At 41.4% G+C, this 25,498-nt stretch overlaps 1 protein-coding gene across 5 annotated transcripts in view; it reads right to left on the bottom strand.

The window, feature by feature from the left end:
* The window catches only part of THSD7A (thrombospondin type 1 domain containing 7A), a 269,106-nt gene extending 243,822 nt beyond the window's left edge, over nucleotides 1-25,284 (bottom strand). For 4 of the 5 annotated variants that reach the window (XM_083578449.1, XM_083578446.1, XM_083578454.1 and 1 more), the window contains exon 1: nucleotides 24,769-25,262. The gene's annotated coding sequence lies outside the window, so the exon portion shown is untranslated. Of the gene's footprint in view, nucleotides 1-24,768 lie in introns of all 5 variants that reach the window. The other variant, XM_083578447.1, reaches the window with a different exon arrangement.
* Between the last annotated feature and the right edge of the window lie 214 nt (nucleotides 25,285-25,498).

Below are 25,498 nucleotides of genomic sequence, written 5' to 3'. Positions count from 1 at the left end.
CCTTTTGCATGCTTGGCCATCTGTTCCAGGAAGGCATCATCTATGTCCTCCGTTTGGCTTGGGGATCTATAGTAAACTCCCACAATGAGGTCACTGTTATTCTTCTCTCCCTTAATTTTGACCCAAATGCTCTCACTTTGGCTTTGAGGTTCTAAATCTTGGATCTCTTCACGGGTATACACATCCTTGACATATAACGCCACTCCTCCTCCTTTCTTGTCTGGTCTGTTTCTCTGAAATAGATTGTATCCCTCCATTATTACATTCCAATCGTGGGACTTATCCCACCAGGTTTCAGTGATTCCTATTATGTCAAAGTTCTTAACCCGAGGTACTATTTCTGGGTTAGCAGAGTCTGTAACCTGAAGCATCTGTAACCTGAAGCGTCTGTAACCTGAGGTTCCACTGTACAAAGTGAGGAATGAGTCCTATCTGAAGATCTTTGACAGGAATAGGGGTCTCCTAACAATTCTCAGTACCCTTAAAAAACTACAGTTCCCATAATTCTCTGAGGAAAGCCATGACTCTTTAAAGTGGTATCATAGTACTTTAAATGTATGGTGTGAATGTGGCCCAGGTTTTCCAGTCAAACAGAGAGGGGAGAGCGATGATGCCACTTCAGAACAAAAGTGGTAAGTACCATCCTCTCCTTTCACTACTCCTTCCCTGTTTCTCCAAGGCACTTCTGAGTGCAGTTTTCTTGATTATGGCCCTGCTCCTTTAAGCGTCTTTTCCTTTTCTCGCAACAGCTGACAGTGCTAGCTTGACAGAACATTACAATGTCAAAACAATCCCTAAATATTATTGAGCTTAGTGAAGGCATGCAATAGCTATCCTGAAATTATGCCAGATAACTTTTTTAGTGTATTGAATAAAAACAAAATAAAAACCTCCAAAAGAAAATGTATGATATATAATGAATTAAAACACTTTTTTTTCCTTCTCCCAGAAGACTCTCACAGCTCCCACACTACAGGCTTTTAAATAAGCCATAAATCCTACATTATTTTAGGTCTTGGTTGGTATTTTCTTTTTTTACAATTGCAGGTTGTTATCTTTTTCCTTGGGTCTCCTATTTTTTTCCAGCATTCCCTACTTTTATTTAATTGTTCTATTATTGCAATACTGTGTTATATTGCATTTTTACATGGTAAGTCACATCAAAGGTCATTGGGTGGAAAAGTGGCTTAGAAATATTACTATAATGAGCATCAACAATAAATATCAGAGACACTTCTCACTGCTCCATTTACTATGTGAAAATTGGTATTAAAAAGCTGTTTTTTAAAAAATAAAAAATACTATTTTCATTAGCATAGAGAGACAGGCCCTAAAATGATACATCCTATTGTTTGCCTTAAACTTACAAAAATATTGTTCATGTCAGACACCTTGCATGTAAAACTGCATCCTGATCCACAGGGCATGTATACCATGAAGAGTTTGTTGCAGAATTCAGTCACTTCAGAATATTAGGAACAAGACTCCTCGTAGAGTCAGTCTGTCATTGCGTGGACAGGCCCCAACCCCAGGAGACCCCTGAGGAGAATAATGACAATGTGCTATGAGATTAAAATTGGTCACAACTTTATTAAGTTTCAGACGTAGGGAGACCTTGGCTCAGGCATTGGGCGTTTATCCTTCCCAGTTCACAGCTGGGGATCTGGGAAACATCAGGGTTATCCAGAATGTATGGGGATTGGGCTGGCTCTGGAGAACATATGTTCAAGCAGAGAGCCCACCCCCCTTTTTGCTGCCGTTGGAGGGGAGAGCAATGGCAACCTATCGGCATATGGCCAATGCCTGCCCTCAAGACCCCTTTAACGGGGAACCCTGAGATCACTGCCACAAGGGGGGCGTGGGTCACCACTTCACACACACACACATACACCCCATTTAGGAAGATAGACTAAAGGATTCTGCCCAAGGCCTGAAACCGCCAAAGTTGTGACATTTTGCTATGGGAAAGGCAAAACCTGCCAATGCAGGCCCTTCAACAGCGACCCTGACGTAGCAGCACCTGCGTACCTGTGGTAAAGAAGTTAACCTGCAAAATAAGACTTAACTTGAGGGAGGGCAGGGTGGGAGAAGCTCTAGAGCCAACCGACACTTCACAGGTAAGATTTACCTTCTGTTGTGTGGGCAGGGTGGTCCCTCCCCTTACCTGGCCGATCCCCTGGCAATGCCTCCCCAGGCGGGATTGGGCGATTGGCTGAGGTAGGCGGAGACCTCCAGGTATCCAGCCTGGGGAGGATGAAGCCAGCCCGAACTACCAGGAGCCGCCCTGGGATCCAGGGGGCTGCGCGCGACCTCTCAAAAGGCACCCCCCATTTGATGTGGGGAACAGTCATTGTATGGACAATGCAGATTCACAAACATATGAATACAGAGTGAAGAACTTCCAAGCCCACCTTATTAGGTCCACAAGCCTTCCTATGTGGCTAAGCCACACCCACCTGCCTTAAACTGATGTCATGCTGCATCAGATGTGGGTAAGTTAAAGTCACAGCTGAGCCAAATAGGGGGTTAGAGGCACCAGAGATCAGTTGCACTTGCAAAACCTGCATAAAGTGCAACACACTCTTTGCAAGCACTGGTAATTAGCTGCTTGCTGGTGGTGGCTGTAGAGCAGTGGTTCCCAACCTTTTTGTGGCCATGCCCCAGCCAACCATCTCTAAAATCCTGACACCCCCCCATGACAACATATAATTCTTATTATTTAAAAAGTGGACTCCTATTCAAGTGGAGGAAGCCTAAAAGGCCATTCACAGTTAATAACTTTTTCTCAAATTGCCCCTCTTAAAAAATCTAATTGCCCCCCTGTGGGGCGTGTACCCACATGGGGAACCACGGCTGCAGAGAGTGGCATGTAGTGCTCTGAAGCCCTGAAAACCAGCTAATCATTGAGGATTAAAAGCATCACACAGGGTTCTCGGAGAACACTGATGATCAGCCAATTCTAAACAACAGACACAGCCTTAATGAGAATAATAATAAAATATTCCAGTACAGTGGTACCTCGGGTTACATACGCTTCAGGTTACATATGCTTCAGGTTACAGACCCCACTAACCCAGAAATATTACCTCGGATTAAAAACTTTGCTTCAGGATGAGAACAGAAATCGTGCTCCGGCGGCACGGCGGCAGCAGGAGGCCCCATTAGCTAAAGTGGTGCTTCAGGTTAAGAACAATTTCAGGTTAAGAACGGACCTCCAGAACGAATTAAGTACTTAACCCGAGGTACCACTGTACAGGGCATTCTACAATTAAGGCAGAGTTCCAAACCTCCTACGAACAGCATTGTCTTGAATAAGCTTTTACCACCTCTGATCATATTGTTTGATGTAATCGATTTGTAACAATGTTTTGTAGTAAATGAAGGTACCTTATATAGTTTTCCCTTGCTATTGAATTTTCCATTATATGAATTCTTATGACAAGATGAATCTGCAAGCCACTGTAAATTCTAGCTCATCAACAACTTGAAAAAATGATATATATATATTTGCATAAATATGGTAAACAGATTCTACTGTCATTATACATAATCTGCTATTAGACTAGTGAATCATGATTTCATGAAGGTACATTCTTTCACCTTTGGTGGACATGCCCAAGGATTAAGGCCTTCTGGGAGATGATCTATAATGAAATGAAAAAGGTACTTAAATATACATTCCTGAAGAAACCAGAGGCCTTTCTCCTGGGCATGGTCGGCCAATTGGTGCCAAAGAAGGATAGAATTTTCTTTATGTATGCAACAACAGCAGCAAGAATACTCATCACAAAGTATTGGAAGACACAAAATCTACCCACCCGGGAAGAATGGCAGATGAAAGTGATGGACTACATGGAACTGGCGGAAATGACTGCCAGAATCCGAGACCAGGGAGAAGAGTCAGTAGAAGAAGATTGGAAGAAATTTAAAGACTATTTACAGAAACACTGCAAAATTAAGGAATGTTAGAGGGATGCTGGAATGAAGTTATGTGGTTTTAGCAATAATGTCATAAAGGAGTATGTAAAAATGGATTGATAACAGGTGAAAATGTAAGGTTATAATATATTAAGATAAAATATTAAGATAAAAGTAAAAAGGGTAAGGACTTGCTGAAACAACTATTGAACTAGAATACAAAAAAAAGGGAGGTACGAGGAAGTCAAGGAAATAAGCAAATGAAAGATAAGACATGGAAAGACTGATCTTTTTTTAATTTTTTTTTATTGTTCTGTATTTTGTATTTTTTGTTGTTGTTTCTTTTTATTTTTTCTTTTCCTTTCTTCTATTTTTGTAATCTCTTTGAAACTTTAATAAAGATTATTTAAAAAAAAAAGAATCATGATTTCAAACATGTTTTCTTAGAATTGCCATGGGCTCCAATGAAACTTACTCCTTGGTATACATACCCAGGATTCCTTGAACACCATTAAAGGTCTAGACTAGAACTTCCTTAGCCTTTGTGTAATTTACTGAAATTTACACTGCACTCTAAAATATTTGAAAGGAAAGTCCATTGAAGTCAATGGCACTGCTTTATGGCCAGTATGCAGCAGTTTGGAAAATTTATCTGTAGAATGTGATGGATAATGAAGAAAGCAATCTTAATCCATCTGAACTAATACAAAAGAACAATTTAATATGTGAAGATATTTCTAATGAGCTTCAAAAATGTAATTCTTAATGGGATTAAACTGAATTCCGAGCAGAAAGTCAAATCATGGAGTCATCCCTTAATTCCTGGCACTTAATCCTATTTTGTGCTGGACCTACTTGAATATATTGCTTGGTGATATGCATGGATTGGTTTTATACTCTCTTTGTATCTGTAGCTTTGCACTTTGAATGATCCCAGATGGTATGTCTGCATTTTAATCAAGGCACCACCTTACTAAGATTCAGATGTGAAAAACCATAGAATTGAAAAGCCCCAAATGCTCAGATTAATTAAAATACAACTGGTTTAAGAATTCCGTCTAATCCCAATGTTATATTTAGAATGAGAAGGGTAACCTACCCAGTTGATAGTCATGTAGCAAACTGATTATGTCATATTACAGCCGAATAGCGTCCAGGTCACAACTGTTACATTATAAAAGCTAAGGAATGGCTTCAACCGTTAGTGGAAAACTACCAATTATGCTAAATGTTGTTGTATAACATAGCAGAATAGCTGAAGGACTGAGCTAAAAATCAGGAAGTCAGTGGTTTAAAACTTGCCTCTTCCGTGAACTAACAATGACCTGGGTCACACATACTGTTAAGCCATAGTTAATTAAGCTATGGTTTATTAAGCCATGGCTTGCTGTAATATACATACACTGTCCATTGACTTAAACTGTGGATGGTTTCTTGCCAATGAACTACAATCTGAAGCCAGGAATTTTTATTCGCTTTGTTTAAATTAGGTCCTGGTGTTACGTGCAAAGCCACCGGCCTACCTTAATCATAGATTGTAAGAGCAGCTGGAAAACAAAACAAACTTTGGAGAAACGAGTCATGGTGTGTTTGACAGTCTGTGTGACAACTCATGATTAACTCATGGTTTGTTAAACCAGTCTTCTTCAACCTCGGCCCTCCAGATGTTTTGAACTACAGTCCCCATCATCACTGACCACTGGTCCTGCTAGCTAGGGATCATGGGAGTTGTAGGCCAAAAACATATGGAGGGCCGAGGTTGAGGAAGCCTGTGTTAAACAAATCACAGCTTAGTGTTACGTGTGATCAAGGCCTAGACAACCAAGGCCACTTCAATCCCCTCCATCTGCAATTTGGGACATACAAATGCTAACTTACCTACAGGACTATTGTAAGGATTGCAACTAGACAGCATTTGTATAGTGGCTTTCTCATTTATAACATATATATTATACAGCAGAGGTAAAACTACATATTTTGGTAGACAGTGGGATCTTCCTGAAACATCCTGTGTTCCCTTTGTTTGGTTCTCTGCCTTGCCCCACAAATGTTCTATACCCCATGCTATTAAAAAAACCAACCCTGGATTTTGAGTTTTTCCACCCACATGATCATCAACCACTGAAGATGGGGGAAAGGGACAAGGAAACACACAACAGCCTGGTTTGCATGAAACTAAGCCAAATTATTGCTTAGCATGATCAAGCATGTAGGTAGTTAAAGCACAAAATGTGGCCACTTTGCTTCTCCCCCAGTCTTGCGGTTTACCCAAGGTTGGCTTAATATTATATCTGAACCTGGGCTTGTGGGTTTGTATCGCTCCAAACAAATCAAGAACCATAGCAAAGGTTTGTTCTTGGCTTACTGTTTGTAGTTTGTTTCAGGGAAGACAAATCATGAATCTGGGTTCACACTTAGCAGAAAGCCAAACCATGGCTTAGCACAGCAGGAAGTGCAAATCAGCAGATATTTTTGCTGAGGGTACTATCACTTGCGCTTTCACATTTATAGCCATGGTTTGGCTTAGGGCTACATGCAAACTGGGCCAGGGTGACAATATATTTTGGGTTGTTGAATCAAATTTCTGCTTCTTTGAAAAACAAAATACCGTATTTTTCACTCTATAAGATGCACCAGACCATAAGGTGCACCTAGTTTTTGGAGGAGGAAAACAAGAAAAAAAATATTCTGAATCTCAGAAGCCAGAACATCAAGAGGGATCGCTGTGCAGCGAAAGCAGCGATCCCTCTTGCTGTTCTGGCTTTTGGGATAACTGCGCAGCCTGCATTCGCTCCATAAGACGCACACACATTTCCCCTTACTTTTTAGGAGGGAAAAAATGAGTCTTATAGAGCAAAAAATATGGTAAATTCGATTGAAGCTTGATCTGTTTACAGCAGGGAAACAATATTGCCATGAGTTACGTTAAGTGTTAACATTCACAATCAGAGACGGTGAAGACAGTCCAATTATTGGCTCGACCTCTCCATGGAACCATATATTTTATTCTACTTAGCTCTGGGTATATTTGATGATCATCAAAAAGTCAAATATTTAATTCTGACACCTTTTCATTTCCTCACACCAGTGCAGCTCACAGATTGTCATCCAGACTGTTTTGTGTCTCATTTTGATGCCATTTAATGAATAGCTCCAGGAAAGAGCAATAAAAACTCCGGAGGGAATTCATCTACTAGCTCTATTCCACCATGTCCTGGGGGGAATCTGAACAAATCAGGGGGAAAGATACCCCTGGATTTGTCTTTGACAAAATGCCAGTCATTACACTGCTATTTTAAATTCACCGAGGAACCTGACTACAGCGTATTTTTTTTACCAAATATATGATAATTAATTCTAATGACATTTAAAAACCCTTCCCCCTCTGTTTTTAGAACCACAATTCAACGCAAATAAGCTAATAAAGCTCACTAGGAATGTCATGACTCATTTCATAACATTTTCAAAAGAAAATGAGGGATTTATAACTCTTTATTAAGGTTCTAAAGCAAAAGGTCAAGATTAGCGCTTTCAATGGCACTAAAGACAACAGCGGTGACATACTTCCAAACCAAGTTAATCTAAAAACACATTTGTCATAGAATACTGTTACTTGCTGCCTACAATATTAAGCAACCGTATCAGCAGTGCAAAGACCAACACTGGGCAACTCCAATCTTTTCACACGTTTTCCCAACAGGGTGTGTACGTAAAAAACTGAAATGTGGTCAGAATCACCCTGAAAACAGAAAAGATTTTTCTTCCCCTTAAGCTTTATTTATTCATATATGTACATTGGGGAATAAATGAGATGGATGCTGAACAAATGTCCTAATAAACCATCTAGTGCAGGGTGGTCTAACACGTGCCTCAAGGCCCTTTTGGGTGGCCCCAGGCAGGGCAGAAAACAGTTCCTGGGGCAGTGGAAGTGGCATTGGGAGGGAGGCATGAGGGATCTGGTGGGGTCCTAAAGTCCACCTTCCTCCTTCCCAAAGCCTAGTTAGTGTTTCCTAAGTTTTGGGAAGAAAGTGTGTGGACTCTCGGACCCCACCAGATCCCTCATGCCTCCTTCCCAAAGCTTTCCCCTCAGCTCACTACTGCTATCACAAGCCCCTTCCTGGGGTTTGCTTTTTGGTTTCATTGCCAGGAGCTGGCTGGAAGACAGTGGAGAACTCTGGCCATGGAACATCTGGCCTACAGGAAGGAAGGGCGGTCGCCCAGTTATGCCTGAGTGTCTCATTGCCTCCTTCGATGCCTTCGCCAGCATGAGCGAGCGTGGTAAACTGCTAGTGGATGTCTCGGTGTGCTTGTATCTTTACAAGGTTTATCTCGAAGGCTAGAGGACCATATCACAGTAGAACAGTTTGTGGTGTACCAGCATCTCTTAAAGTTAATGCAGATAGTGTGCTTATGCTTCACAAACCCTTTATACTTTGAGTTGAACTGAGTGGGAAAGGAGTTTTCTTAACCAGGAACTCTGGAAATCACCACTGGAAAGCAGGAAAATTCTGGTGGAGCTGTGCATACTCTGCTGATCACACTGGTCAAAGCATGCTGTAGTATAAACAACAGATGGTGGGCCCATGTCTAACAGATTATGGGCTTCTATAATGTCCCACCCATCCTACAGAAAGCCTTGCTCAACTTCTTCTGCCTCCACACCTTTGAATTTTAGCTCATCAGATCATAAACAAGTACAACCTAGAAGCCTCATGATCACCTCTTTCATTCACCAAACATTGTAACACAATGCTTTCATACCATTAGACCCCTCCCTTCCCACAATGCAGGGTTTAGGAACCTACTACCTTCCATATGTTGTTGGACATCAACTCCCATCAGCCCAACCAACATGGCCAATAGTCAGCCATGATGGGAGCCATAATCCAGCAATACTTGGAAGACACCAGGTTCCCCATTCTAGCCATAAATTGGCAGCAGTCAAAAGGAAAAGTATTCTGGGTCAGGCAGACTTATCTTGCATTATTCTAACAGGGGTTTTTTTTTGGGGGGGTGGAGATCTGTTGTTTTTAAACTTAGCTAAAAATAAATAAATAGGTGTGTGGGTGGAAAACTGATTGTTTCCACCACTGCTAGCTTTCAAGAGCAGCTGAAGCAACTTAATACATATCTAACTATGTTGTTTTCATGTGGCACTGTACTGAGCATTTGTTAGCCTCTTTTCTTTAAAGCTTAATCATGTGCAGAGCAAACTGAAAAAAGTCAGTAGTAAAGGTCATTATGATGAAAACATTTTACATTGTTGTCCCCCCCCCCATCCCCTGCTGAGTTAAGATCCATAAGGGAAAAAACAAACATGACATCAATCATGTCTTTATTGGGAGTTCGGGGGTAGGGGTGAACACATCTTACCATCGACAAGCACTTTAATCTAATCTAATCCTTTTCCTTTTTACAGGTTTATCAGAATTCTACCAGATTATCACACTATTATTCTACAAGGAACTTTTATGTGATTTTTGCTATAAAGTACTTTTATGTGATTCTACATTACATGGCCTCTGGAATTCCTATTTCCTGTTTCTATGTGCCTTTCAATCTCTTTGTTGTTCTTATTCTTCACTGCCGTTAAATACAGGATTTATTTCAAAGATCACTGTACGATGCCATGATTAACAATGCATTCACAGCGCAACAGAAAAAAAGGTGACCACTGTTGTCGAAAATTTTCACGTGATTAAATCCCAAATTATTCAGCAAAGTATGGCACAGTCACAGTGACAAGACTTAGTATGACCTTCTGAGTCATTTCAAAACCCAACAAGGACACTGGTAGCACCTTAAAGGCTAAGAAGTTTATTGTGGCAAAAGCTTTCATGGACCACAGTGGTTCACAAAAGCATAATGAATTAGTAAAGTTGATGCCACAAGAGTGTAGATTTTGCTGCCATACACTAGCAAGACTACCTTTCTGAACCTGAATGGTTTTAGAACCAAAAATCCACATTCTAATACAAGCTCTTTGCCATGACTCGCTTTCCTAATTGCTTCGTTTCTGTACTGTATTTTTATATCATTGTATGTTAGCAACTTTTAGCATCAATGTATTCATGGATAGCCTATGCAGCTTTCCATCAAAGGGATAAACATCATTTTTCTTCATAAAATTCTGAAATACAGGCAGTGACCATTTTAGGCCCGTCCGATATGTGCATGACTGCATACACGTGCATCACACCGAACGCGGAAGTGACCCAAAAATGTCGCAAAAAGGGGCAGAACACAGTGGGGCGGCCTTACATGGGCCCCATCGACACACGCTGGGGTCTGGAATGTAACCCTATGCAAATCGGTCACTGCCTGTACAACTGCAAGGACAGCAGATGGCACCAGCTTTTTATTGAAGGGCATCTGGAGATGAAGGAGCCTCATATGTTGGGGAGGGTCCTAGCAAAAGACACAGCTGAGGCTTCTGTAGCCCTACACACAATGCAGTCTGCTATGACATTCTCCTGTCCTATTTGTAGGGTGGACATTTTGCTGAAAACTGGGTGAGGCTACACATAGTGCAATATTCATACTGTATAGGCAAGGCTGTGTTTATATGAGGGTTCAGGGCCATATATACTCATGCAATTCAGCTCCCAGAAAGAGCAGATGGACCACGAAAGTATAGAAAGCTGGCTTTGATAATGTCAGACTATTGTTCCACCCAGCCCATCTAGTCTTGTACTGTGCATTTTGACCAGCAGCTGCTCTTTGGGATCTCAGGACCTGTTATCCAGGAAAGGCGCCTTCACTGTACTCTGTACTCTTTTTCACGCCTGCTGAAAACATTTGTGTTTAGACAAGCCAACCCAGATGCTCAGTAAGTTGAAGTAATGTTACAATGGTACCTCAGGTTACATACGCTTCAGGTTACAGACGACTCCGCTAACCCAGAAATAGTACCTCGGGTTAAGAACTTTGCTTCAGGATGAGAACAGAAATTGTGCTCTGGTGGTGCGGCGGTAGCAGGAGGCCCCATTAGCTAAAGTGGTGCTTCAGGTTAAGAACAGTTTCAGGTTAAGAATGGACCTCCGGGGGGGCCACCAGGTGGCACATTGGAAGATGGCCGACAATAACATCTCTCCGACCCACACAGGGTAATTAAGAGGCTGCTATGGGAAGTATGCAGCCTTCCCGACCCCCCAAGGAGATGGGGGGGGACTGCCTTGCCAGCGGTGTCCATAATGCACCCCCGGAATCGAAAGAAGGGGGTGCCCGGTCACTTGGCACAAGCCCTCGGTGAAGTCGGCTCTTCCGGACACTTTCTCCAATCGCGCTCTGGTTCGCTTCAGCTCGAAAATATAATTGGAAATATATAATTGGAAAGAAGCTGAAGCACATACATCAAGCAAAGTACGGGAGATAAGACTGCTGATTAATGCATCTCTGTGACCGGAGCGACGGGAGGAACAAATAAATCAAGTGATGAACCATCATTAAGAGACTGGTATGTTTGGAATGAAAAGGAAGGGGGGTGGAGGAAAAAACTTTTATTTTCTTTGCCTTATGTGAGTATTAATAACCCTCCACCCCAGAAAGACGAATCGTTGCATTTTATTAATCACAAGCAGGAACTCAAGAGCTGTGTGGAGTGAATTATTGATTGAAGAGAGGACTGGTAAATATCGGAGAACGGAGGAAAATTTTATGACGCAGTTTTAAATGGTGTCTTGCTAAGACAGGCTTGTCTAAGAAAGACGGGGGGAGGAGGACCAGGATCATCGGAATGTGAATGATGAATGGAATGTGATCTAAACCTGGCAGAGCCCTCAGATATACTTGGCAAGCCTGGGAAAATTTATGGACAGACCGAGGATAAATTCTTTACGGAGGTGTGGAATGGTGTCTGTCCCTATGAGATATGATTTTTGGAGAGTGTAAAACCCACACAGAGGATGTTTGTTTCCAACCCGCTTGTGAAGATTATCAGAGATCGCAAAGAAAGGAATATATGATAACAACAAGAAGATGAAGAAAGTAATAAAGAGACTATCTGGACAGAACTGGATAGAACTGTCTAATTAAAGCAGCAATATAAGTGATGTTTGGACCCCCCCGTCCGAGTATGGGCACCCCCAACAAAATTTAAAAATCTGGCTGTATAATTTGGAATTAATGTGATTTGGAAATAATGTAATTTGATTGGCCTGTTAATAAAAATTATATTTTTAAAAAAATGGACCTCCGGAACGAATTAAGTACTTAACCCGAGGTACCACTGTAATCTCTTTCAGTATTTTAACTTTTGTATGTTTTAAGCTATGGTTTTGATTTCCCCACCCCCTTGATTTTCTTGTTTTATCTTTTTGTAAACCATTTTGAGGGTGGGTATGTTTTTTACAATCAGGCGGTGTATAAATCTTACAAAATACATAAAAAATAAAGAAACACCAGGGATTGAACCTGGGACCTTTGGAATGCTGAGCATGTGCTTTACCACTGAACTGTGGTACCTTCCGATTAAGCTATTACTAAGCATCCCTATGCCGGAGCTGGCACGACCCTGCTGACTCATGCCAGACAGCCTCTTTTGGTCTGTTGCTCGTGCCCGAGCTCTGGACCAAAAAAACCCCCAAAACATTCTGGGATCCAAAAGGAAGCTGGGATTGACTTCTGTGATCAAGAATATCTCACTTAGAACGGGATGCTTGCGAGATATGGTGATGAACATTCACAGATTCACAGCCCACTCCTATGAATCATTTCTTTTCCTAATGATTTTGTATCAAAACATACCTCCCTATTCAGGTGTACCAAGTTATTTTGGGTTGCTAATAAAGCTCAAAGATCACATCATTTTCATATCGTTTATCCTTCTCGCTGTATCTGCAATGCACTGGGGAAATGAAATACAGAAAATAAAAATTTTGTGCTAACCACCAATGTGTTCACAGATTAATGAGCATATAATCAGCTACATGTGGAGTTACTCCCCCTTCTCCCCCTTCAGGCTGCTGTTCAGCAGGTGAAGCTGACTCCTGACACGCACAACAACATAAATCCTGGCAATGCCCATGGATGGCAGCCCCTAGTAAGCACAATACTTTCCTCTTGGTGTCCAGCCATACTTTAAGTGCATTATGTGTCTTCCCAATCAAAAACCCTTCCTTATCCAAGAGTGAAGCGAACCGAGCACAAGTGTAAATTTTAGACCTAGTTATATTTTAAAAGCTTTCTAATCAAGAAAAAATAGAATCATACATTTGCATTATCTTCCTTTTCTAAGCTATACTTACTTTGTACTATAATGATAATAAATTATGTTGGTCTATTTTCTTAATGGGAAAAAAGTCAAGTCAGCATGTTTAAGTTTTCCTTGGAGAGGGGAATGAAAAGATTTGATAAATCTCCATGCTGGCGATGCCATGTTGGAAACACTATTTTATGCCAAAACATTTCGGGACCATCCATTCCGCCTCCCCTGCCACACACTCCTCCACTTACAATGCTGACTAAACACTTCCCTTTTAAAAGCTACCGTATATAGAATCATTCTAGAATGGTTGGTGCCATAAACTGGCCTTTAATTAAGTGAATGTCAACAGAAACACTCTTTGGCAAGCCTCAATTCTGCAGTACTTTAAGGACTATTGACGTTTTTTGAGTTCCTTTCTGCATGCAGATTTTTGCTCAGTTATTTGTTCCACGGGAATCCTGGCTTTGCCACTCCTTGGGCAACAGAAGACTTGTGCAATTTGGATTCCAATTCAGAAAGTGAAGAAGCTGTAACCAACTTTTGACTGCAGCTCACAATTTGTCCGGAGAGAGGTAAACTACAACCCTATGTTCAGATTAAGCAAGAAACCAAACCATGGCTTAGCTTTAGCTCAACGCCGCTGCAAAACAATAAGAGAGGAAACAAAGCAGCCACAGTTTCTTCTCCAGAAGCATCTTTGCTTACTCACACTAAACCATGGTTTGGCTTTGTGTTACGTGCGAACCAGGCCACTGGCTTTAATGTCTTGAATTCACACAACTGCGCATGTCTCATATGGAACAGCTCAACCAACCTGCACAGCAAACCACTGTTGAAAACAAGAAACAAGTCAAACACTGTTCAAAGGTCAAATATGGGCATGCACAAAATACCCTTTACACACTTAACATTATTGTATATTTAGAACCAAGATCTCAGAATGAAGCTTCTACTTTAAGAGTAACTATTTTAGATTGTAATCCCCATCACACTTTCTAGTAAGTAAACCTCACTGAACGCACTGGGGTTTACTTCGAAGTGAACATGCACAGGATTGATATGCTAATCTAAGCAACTCCATTCTGAATATTATTATTTTTTATATATTTTTTTACAAGTCAGTGGGACTGGCTATCATGAGAACTTGATCAAGTCGGAGTTGAGTGTTAAATGTATCTATATCTTGTTTCTAAATAAAAGAACGGGAGAACCAGTCTTTCTTACCATTTTAAATATGACGAGAATGTGAAATATTCCTGCAATGGATATTCATGCTTTGCGTATCAGCATCAGCATGCGCGGCTGTGATGCTGCTGTCTTGGCACATTTTCTTATACAGCACCATAACCATTTATTTGTTTATGGAACAAATTTTACAAACTGGCATTGAAATGCAAAGACAGTTCTACCACTTCCATCTTACTCTCATGCATGTCTAATTAGAAGCATCGCCAACTGAACTCAAAAGGAATTACAGCAGAATCCTGCACATGTCTACTCAGAAGTAGGTCCACAGAAAACAGTTGCACTCTAAGAGTGCATAGGACCAGAGTCTTTAATTCGTAAGGGATTTTAAAAGATGAATTACCATGCAGATAACTTTTTTTTTAAAAAAGCTAACAGAATAATTTATCACCTACTGAAGAGGAAGGAAGGAGTGAGTGTTTTAAAAAGATGAACTATCGCAGCTCAAGCATAGGTCTTTCGATCATAAAAAATCTGATGGTATCTTGTTAATTACTTAACTAATGATGTAATATTTCAGTGGAATATTTGTGAAAGGAAAGTAAGCAGGATTTAAGCCTAAGGGCAGAATCTAATAGACTTATAACAGAGATAGCAATAAAAGAAAGACTTATTGCAAGAATTGATTGAGTACCGAAGCATATATAATATGTTCCAGCAGAACAACATTCACATTTTAATAATTTATAGTATATATAACTTACTAGTCCAGATAATGGGAACAGCCATAAAAGAGCAGGACTGAAGACAGCATGTTGCACAGCAAAGGAACGTAATTATCCAATAAATTGTACTTCTTGTATTTTTGCATGCTCTGTTTGAATGTGTACATAAAAACAGAACAACAATATTCTAATTTTAATTTCCACAGACCTCTCCTTTCTTATGAAAAGAGATTTGTGTATGCTTCAGTATCATTTCTGAAACCAAGGAACACAAGACTGATTTAAAATTTTCATAGTTTTTGTGTTCTCCTCTTCTAACTGCCAGTGGTAACCTTAAAGGGGCGCTAATCCCTTTCCTAAAGGGAACATTTGCATTGTAGTGATGTTCCTTGGCAACGCATCCTCCTCGGAATAATCTTCATGTCTGCTTCATCCATCAACTTAAAGTGAGTTCTCAGAGCACTTTCTATATCAATTCAGAATACAAGGATGTCTCAGACTCCCACTTCTATTCCAAACATAATTTACCAGCAGGAACGCCTTCCTGTATAAATGAAAATTAAATTATAGATCTGTTCATGATACAAAAATCTGTTAGAGGCAAGGCTAAAATGTATAGAACTTGTTACCTACTTAGATTTAATGCTAAACATTATTTTAAAGGAGTATTTAAGATGTGGGGCTTTCTATCAAAAAACATTCCAAAAATCAAAAGCATTCACAACACAAAAATACAGGATCATTTTTATGGCAGACATTAGGAGACAATCTGACATCACAACAGTTAAATTTGTCAAAGTAACAGTTGGCATCTGTCTGTCTTGGGAGACAATGGAATGCTTTTTCCTGTAAGACCTATTGCAGTCGTTAAGAGTCGTCAACAGGCTCATCACAGCTATCTGCCAATCACCCATTCCCACCACCCTTCTGAGTAATACCCCTCCCCACCTTCTCACTATATAGAAGGATCTGGCAACTTCTGTTTCAGTGTATCTGAAGAAGTGTGCATGCACACAAAAGCTCATACCAAGAACTAACTTAGTTGGTCTTTAAGGTGCTACTGGAAGGAAAAAATTTTTGTTTTGTTTTGACAATGGAAGAGTATGTCTTCAGGAGTGAAGTCAAACCTGCTGGGGTGTTGCAGCCCCTGCTGTGGCTGTAGAGACAGATACAGGAGAGACATGTTTTGTTGCAGCTGGGGCAAATGAAGGCATCCGATTATGCTGATGCACGTGTACCAAAGATGTGCAAATTGTCCAGCTTTGATGGCAACCCTAGAAACATATGCTTGAGGACTAGGTCTGATTTGCTTGTTGAATTATCAATTTGAATAAAGTTTGCATGAACATGGACACTGAAAAGCCATAAATTAGTGCATTGTGGTACAAATATGTGATTTTCATATTCTGCAATTATCCAAGTCATATATGGAAAACCATTTAAAAATAATACTAATAAATGGATTTAGAAACCATATCCAGGATCCAAAGGACTGTGAAACTTGAGGACAAACTAAATGTGAACTGTGTGAATACAATTGATCTGTATATGTTTGTTCTTTTACTGGCAGCCATGGGGGTGTTTGTGCAGCTTTGGGATAGTGATGGGAGGGTGGAAAATTAACTCTTCCTGCCATGGCTTTTGAATTTGCTATTTGCATTTTAAAGGAAGCTCCCTTGCCATCAATATTCCCACTTAAGTGAAACTGCATCTTCCAAGACACAATTTTTGCCAAGATGAAGGCAGGGTGAGAAAAAGCTACATATCCCCTCCCCACCACTCCACAGGCACCCCTGGAGCTGCCATTTATACAATGGCAGAAACAGCAATAAAAAGCATATTAACTGTATTCACTTAATTCAACCCTAGTTCTGCAAGCTCTGTTTTTCCACAAACAGCAGCATACCACATTGCAAACTGCTTTAGAAACAAAGCAGAGAGGAGTTTCAAAAGTACTTTGTGCTAATGGTGTTGAGTGAGCTGTTCAAGGGGAAAGCCACAAATTCCAAAGGGTCAGCACGTGGCCCAGACTTCCATAAATGATTCATATAGTAAACAAGATGCTTGGCCCTTAATAAATCCTTTCCATTCACTCAAGCAGGCTCGATGACTCCTACTCAATTCATCTTAGCCCATGGCTTATCTAGTCTGACTGATCTTCTGCTTTGTTATTCATAAAATGAGTTAAAGAACAGAAAGGTGCTTGAAGAGTTGCCTAATAACGATGTATACGCAGTGGCAGATAGTAGGGTTGCTAAAAGGCTGATTTAAAATAGTCTTGATTTGGCTTCTCTACAGTCTGGCTGGGATATTTTCATCTAGGGCACCCCCCAATATCAGCGGCCCATGGGCAAAGTTTCATTTGTATGCATGTGCTTAATTTAAATGCAAATGTGATGTGACTCTTTCTCTCCCCTAAGGAAATGGTGGCAGCCTTAAGCAGTAAGCCTGACAAAACAGGCGTTGTTTTGCAAACAAGATGGAGTTATGCAGCCAAATAATATTGTTGCAGTTTCAGAGGTTTGTCCCACCAAGTTTAATAGGGCTTACTTTTAGGTAAGCATGTACAGGATTCCAATCTTAGTTTCTTATTTCCAATTGATGTTCACTGTAGGACAACCACCAACTCAGATCCATTTCGTTTCCTTTGTTCTCACAAAAAGCTCCCGACAAAGAAAAAACTGACCTATTTCAAAAGAAACCAGGTCTTATCTAAAAAAAGGAGACTGTTCTAATTTGCAGTTGAAGCCAAACAAGAAGGAACTATACAATAACCTTTTAATGTCATTGCTTGCTCCAAGTTCTCTTTAATCACATGGCTGCAGAGCAGAAGATGAAGGCCTAGTGTTTGCAGGTCACATTGCCACTCTCTTCCATTGCATCTTCTTTGCTAAGCTAGCTCAGGGGCTTAGTGGGAAAATATTTCACTGCCAGCAACCAGCAAAATTGGATGCAAGAAGAAGTTTGTGAAGACACCCAGGAGAAAATCTCTCACACAGCCCAACTGGGAATGTGTGGGAGACTTTTTCACCCATTAATTCTGACAAAGCAGTATAGCAGTTGTGTCTAGCTTCACTGAGCTATTTAAATGTTCAGCTATTTACTTAATTATGCTTTAATTAATAGCATCACTAACACATCTTTAAACCTTCCCCCCCCCACTCTCAATGTTTTAAGAACTAGACCAGATGGATACATTGTGTTCCATATTTCATCCTATTTACAAATTTACTGACCCTCAAAATCCAGTATTGATCTTAGGTTTACTTTGATCAATACTAATCTGTGTGATAAATTAGTCTTTACATTGACCTCAGCAAAAGTCACTGCATACATATGAGTAAAACACCACAAAGTATATTTAATTAGAGTCAACTAAATGTTTGGGGTTTTCCTCCAAACAATTACATGTAAAATGGCCATTCATTATCACTAAAGCTAACACGTAAATCTAATCTCAATAATAGCACAATCTCTATAATGACACACACACCCCATTAATATGACCCGCATCTCTATTATTTTAAGACATATATGTTTTCTGCCACATATCTAGTTGGTTGGAGAAACAGCACATTATATTTTGATCAAGCTATTAAGGTTCAGTATTGTCCCCTTTGAGGTCATTTTTTAAACATGTCATTTTTTTTAGCAGAGGAACAATTTAAAGATTAGAAATTGGGATGATTCAAATCTGCAAATGCCAATATATTTCCTAAAGGAGCTATCTCATGGACACGCCTGCCATACAGTATCTGTTTTAAGGATGCACACATGACATCAGGTAGAGAAGCCTGAAAGTCACTTTTGGTCTTGAAACTATTGCAAAATATGTTTGGAAGTGTCATTGTGCTCTGCTTTCTGCTGTTTTCCATCAGCTATTTTTGCTGAAAATGCCATCTGCATCCTGCCCAGTCCCCCTGAGAATAGTTACCAAGAACGTGCTCAGCTTTCAAAATGGCTACTGGAATAGGTTGTTTATCAGTTTCAGCCATTACACAAACTGTACATGTGTACTCAGGCATCAAAAAATCCAACACTCAACCGCGTTCTCTTTTGATTCCCGGCGTAGGTGTGCTCCTAGAACATTCTCCATCTATGACCCCTTGATCTCTCATCCATCTTCACTTGGACTGAACAGAATTACGACCAGCAAGCCTCCTTGGTTGATAACGTGTTTCACACAACACATGTTCTAGAGGTTTCATGAATTAGGATCTTCAGATATAGGCAACAGTGGCTCTTGGCAGATTTACCCAGTTAATGTACACTCACACAGGTGTTAAGACGCAGAGAAAAGAATACACTCCACCAAGTGGTGATAACCGAAAGTGCAGAGAAAGCATCGTGCCCAAACCCAGCATTTGCACGATGGACAGTATTGCATTCTTGGTCTTATTGTAACTGAAACTGATGAAATGTTAATAAACAGACGTAGTGGAACTGGGTTGCATTGAAATTCTGGCGCCAGGTGGGGAAAACAGTGAAGACAGTAAGCAGGCTTTTAAAAATATATTTTGGATTTCCGCTTCAGCTAGCAAAGATAGGGGTGGGGTGGGAATATGAAAAGGAGCTGCTGCAGGAAAGAGGCTGCAAGTAACATCATGAGAGGAGTGTTTATGGGACTAAGGTGAACCTGTGACACTCTCTTGTTATTTTTGCTATTGAATGCTGCATTACTGTACTATGGGTAAGTATGAGCCAGGGTCAAACCATTTCCAGCCTGATATGGGGACAATATCCAAGGACCTGATTCTGTATCTTCAGCCAATAGCCCTCTCTTCTTCTTCCTCTTCTTCTTCCCCTCACAGTGGGGGACTTTGTTTGAAGTAAGCATGCATAGACTGGGCAAAACACCTGGAGTCCTATACAGTCATACCTCATGTTGTGTTTGCTTCAGGTTACGTCTTTTCAAGTTGTGTCCCACAGCCACCCGGAAGTACCAGAATGGGTTACTTCCAGGTTCGCTGCTCACACATGTGCAGAAGTGCTAAATCACATTCATGAGCAAACACGGTGCTTCTGGATGTGAACGCTGAGTTGCGGGCATGCCTCCAGGACGGATTACATCCACAACTCGAGGTACCACTGTATATATTTTACCTGTGAGTAAACACCACAAACATAGGGATTTATGCTAGACATCAGATTGCCAGAGACCTTTTTTCACCCCTAGGAGCTCAAAAGAATCCCTTGTTTTCTTGGCCTACTCAAATTTACTACTGTTGCCCGGCTTGAAAATATCATACCAGTGCCTACTTTCATTAAGCAATTACAACAATTTGTGAAAAATAATCTGAACATCATTAAGAGATGAATGCTTTATTGAATAAAAGAAGAAAGAGAAACTATCACATCTTCTTGAAGTGATGAAATCTCATTCTGTATATTTCGAAGCGGTAGAGAGGCAGGAAAAAATGTGATTATGGCCTCTATTAAATTATCACCTGCAGCATAATCCATAAGAACCAATTATTTCTTTCATGGCAATTATGCTCCTCTGAATTAGACACCAATAAAACTCATTCAGTCATCCAAACATATAAGCAAACAATATCCACCAAAAGCTAAGTGCATTACACACCCATTCCAGTTATGCAGAGGAATACATTTGATTAGGAGACGCTCAGAAACCTATTATTCAATAGAGCAAATAAAGGAACCAAGGAGGGAAAAAAACTCTTTTCAAGACAGTGTGTCTAAAAGATTAAGCATGGTTGCTGAGACATTGGATCATTAAGCTTTAAGATTTGTCCTGGGCAACCTAGTAAGGTAAGAACTCATGACGACCAAAAAAAAAAAAAAAAAAAACAGCTTATGGTCAATTGCATTAAATGCTACTGACAGCAGAAGTAATGTAACACCTTGTATGACTAAGCACAGATTTTCAGGACCCTCCTTGTCTTTTGCTGACAAATGAACCATAAAGCAGAGAGCAGGTGGACTGACAAGAGATGCTTATACATACAGCATTCGCTGCAAGATGACTCATGCAAGCAAATCAAGCATTAATTTCAGGCTGACACACATTGTCAGAGAACAAGAACACACATTTGAAAAAGTTTTAAATGATATTTAGAATCACTTATGACATACTTCTGTTTTCTTTTCTTTTTACACATACAAATCTGCCCATCTATATTTTGGAAAGGTCACCACGCTTCAACTAATATTTTTAAGTTGACAATTATAAGAACACTAAAAAGCATTCATGGTGATGGTAATGCGCATTCCAGCACTTCAACAGAGCTGTCATATTTATTCTTCCTGGCAGAGCCCAAAGGCAGAAGTTCAACAGACAATGGCTCCTCCTCATTGCATCTATGAAAAAAAGTTTGCACCTAGTGTGTATCTGTTTGCCAAACAACAATCCAAGTTAAGAGGCAACTGCCAGGAAAAGGGGACAAATTTCTTGTCCCTAACCGCTACATTTTAGCTTCTGTGCTACAGTTTCTGATTAGCACCTATCATTAAGCTTCAAAAAAAAGGCTAGAAAGTAGAATACAATTGTGAATGAAAAGGATGGTGTACACCAAGTATACACCAAGGACATAAGCTTTAAAAAAATATCAAAAGAAGAACTTTTACAAGTGGAATTCACAGTAGTGGAAATCCCATCTCAAAGCAAGATCTGCAGCATATCTGCCTTCTTCCTCTACAATTAATTTACTGTACATAATCCGGCCTCCTATTCGAGGATTGGTCAAATTGTGTCTCAAGAGCCACAGGCGTTCAGGTCTGGCTCCTGAGCCAATGAAGGTGTTCACTCCAGCTGCAGGCACTGCCTCAGGCAAAGGGAAGCATCTGGTATGCAGGAAAGCTCAAGTAACTGAAGAGACAAGGGTTGTGCACATACTATAGCTTTAAAGCACATTCAGATTACATTCTTTCCCTCAAAGAATTCTGGGTACTGTAGTTTACTCCTCACAGAGCTTCAGCTCCCAGCAACCCTTTAATGAACTACAGTGCCCAGAATTCTCTGAGGGAAAGTGCTTTAAAGGTATAGTCTATGTAACGCCAAGTGCACATCATGTAGGAGAGAGAAGAGGGAAAGAGCTGCTGAAGGAACATGAAGCAGGGAGGGGACAGAAGTCACTGTCATAAGATGTGTGGATTAATGGTGTGGAAAGGAAGAGTGAGTTACTGGCTGCTAAATAGTGTGGATTGCAAGCAGAGGAGAAAGCAAGGCTTCCAGGTGGAAAAATCAAAATTGGAGACAGAACTGTTAGAACCCAGTACTAAGAACTTGTCTAAAATGTACAATTTGCTGCTGAAATGGAATACACAAGATGAAACGGTTAAATCAGCCATGATTAAATGGGCTCAGGACATTGGTCATAATATTTTGTTTGCTGATTGGGAAAAGTTGTGGACCACCGGGATGAAATTTACGGCATGTAATGCCTTAAGAGAAAATATTATGAAAATGATATATAGGTGGTACATAACCCCAGTCAAGCTTGCAAAGATTTACCATTTGCCTGACAATAAATGTTGGAAATGTAAAGAAACTGAAGGTACATTTTTTCATCTTTGGTGGACTTGCCCGAAGATTAAGGCATTCTGGGAAATGATCTATAATGAACTTAAAAAGGTATTTAAATATACTTTCTCCAAGAAACCAGAGGCCTTTCTCTTGGGTATTGTCGGCCAAGGGGTGTTAAAGACGGATATAACTTTCTTTATGTATGCTACAACAGCAGCTAGAATACTCATTGCGAAGTACTGGAAGACGCAAGAGCTACCCACACTGGAAGAATGGCAGATGAAGGTGATAGACTACATGGGCTTGGCAGAAATGACGAGCAGAATCCGAAACCAGGGAAGAGAAGCAGCGCAAGAAGAATGGAAAAAATTCAAGGACTATTTAAAGAAGTATTACAAAGTTAATGAAAGTTAGAATGATGTTGGACTGGAAAGTAAATGGTTACTATTAGCAATGGTTAAGACAAGGAGAATAAGGAAGATTAGTTTAAATCTAAATTAAAATAAGGGAAGATTTGCTGAGTAATCGATAAGAATTTGGAATACAGAAAAGGGAGGCATGAGGAAGTCGGGGAAGAAAGGTACAAGAAATTAGGATATGAAATGGTACATGTTTTTTGTTTTGTTTTTGTCTTTGTATGTTTATGTATGTTATGTTTATATGGAAAAAATTCTCGAATAAAAATATTTAAATGCAGAGGAGAAAGCAAGAGCACCACCTCGATCAAAAAGAACAAACAAACCTAGGGAGGAGAGAAAAGGAGAGAAGGAGGCTACATCAAGGCTGAAATAGAGCAAAAGGTGTTGCCCACTTTGGGGTATCCATGACCACCTTGCAGGAGTTATGGGGTATGGGAAATTTAGTGGAGACTGATCCATTTGGGCAAACCCAGGGCTGCCCTACCAACCCCAGCTTTTTCCTTGGCCTCACCAATGCCCTAGCAGAACACAGCAGGGGAGACACTAGAATTGTAAAATGGCAGCCACTCGTTTCACCTGTGGCAGCCTTCCCTCCCAGGTTTCACCTGGGTCTCCCACCTGTTTTATAATTAAGAAAAAGAAAACGCTCACTTCGTTTAAATCCACAACAGCTGCCACCAGTTTATATTAATATTATATTACCGCACGGTATTTGTCCACAAAGGTTATATGGAGCCTCTCTAAAGGAATGTGTTTGAAAGCGTGTGTGAAAGGTCATGTGGGTAGCCAAGCACAGGCAGATCTACGAATTCATGCGTATGTTTGTGTGTGCCTGTGTGACAAATCACACACCCACACAAAAGGACCATAGCTCGGTGGGTAGAGCACGAGACCCTTAAATTTCAAGGTCGTGGGTTCGAGCCCCACTATGCTGGCATAAAGATGCCTGCATTGATCAAGATGCCAACTCTATTCTCCCGTGATGGCTCTCATTGAATATATGGGCAATAATTGTACACAGCTGAAAACTCTGGCAGCATTAAGATAAATTCCACAGTGTAAACAAGTTTTGATAGACGCTATAATGGAATACCGAACAGTATAGTTTTTGTAAAATATGCAGGATTTTGTAAAATGAACCATGGAAAGAGAAGAACAGAGGTCATTGATATCTTAAGGATGTAAAATGAGTGCAGTGGTACCTTGGGTTAAGTACTTAATTTGTTCCAGAGGTCCGTTCTTAACCTGAAACTGTTCTTAACCTGAAGCACCACTTTAGCTAATGGGGCCTCCTGCTGCCGCCGCCGCACCGCCAGAGCACGATTTCTGTACTCATCCTGAAGCAAAGTTCTTAACCCGAGGTACTACTTCTGGGTTAGCGGAGTCTGTAACCTGAAGCACCTGTAACCTGAAGCGTCTGTAACCTGAGGTACCACTGTATCTTAAGTTGTGAAACAGATAATCTAATAAAAATTATATACAGTGGTACCTCAGGTTACATACGCTTCAGGTTAGAGACACTGCTAACCCAGAAATAGTGCTTCAGGTTAAGAACTTTGCTTCAGGATGAGAACAGAAATCGTGCTCCGGCGGCGCGGCGGCAGCAGGAGGCCCCATTAGCTAAAGTGGTGCTTCAGGTTAAGAACAGTTTCAGGTTAAGAACGGACCAACAGAACGAATAAAGTACTTAACCCGAGGTACCACTGTACATATGGGACCGGCCCAGGGACGCAAGGCAAGCCCCGCCCCCGCCCCCTCCTCTCTCTCGTGCCGCCCTGGCGAGCAGCTGCAATCAAGGCCGTCTCGCGCCCGCGCACGGCTGCCACTCACCGCCTCTCGGCAGCCTGCCTGGCGCTGCCTCCTCAGCTGCGGGGACTCGTGGCTCCCTCGCCCCTCGCCTCCCTCAGCCGCCAGCCTGCCCTTCTTCCTCCGCTGCGGAGCCGCGCGCTGCTCTCGCGCTCTCGTCCTCTTTTCGCAGCCGCAATGCAGCAGCTCCATTCCGCGCCAGGTCCTGGGCGTCGGGGGGCGACGCTGCCTGCCTGCCTTCCCCGGCGCCTCCGCCGACAGCTAGCGCAGGTGGGCGCCGTGGGAGGTGGGCACAGCCGCGCCCTAGACCAACGTGGGCGCCGTTAGAGGCGCTGGAGAAGAAGAAACGCCGCTTTCCTTTTATGCTCCTCGCGAGAGGGGGCTGGGGACTTAAATGCCTCCGAGGAGCTGCAGGTGGGCGCGTAGCATAGCGCCCCCTGCCGGCAGAACATTCTCGGCTCCGGGGGTAGTTTCTCCGGGCGCTGGGCGCCTGCGCAAACGACCTCAGGAGCAGGAATGAGCGCGCTGCGCTGCGTGGGAATGGCTGGAATTCCCAGGCTAGGAACCGAAGTGGATTTGGGGGGACGCCAAGGCAAGCCTGAATTCCAGGAAGTGAGGCTCCACTTCCCGTCAGGAACTCAGCTGATTGCCTCCCAGGGCTTAATTTCTCACCAACAACAAAAGGTTGCTTGGCCTGGGATAGGCAAGCTTTCTGGTAATGCTACAAACCACCCACAGCCCCTAATCCTAGATG

The sequence above is a fragment of the Podarcis filfolensis genome (genome assembly GCF_964270895.1).
Source record: "Podarcis filfolensis genome assembly, chromosome: 12".
Lineage (NCBI taxonomy): Eukaryota > Metazoa > Chordata > Lepidosauria > Squamata > Lacertidae > Podarcis > Podarcis filfolensis.
Note: the sequence above shows the minus strand (reverse complement) of the source record. Positions and strands in the feature narration are given on the sequence as shown.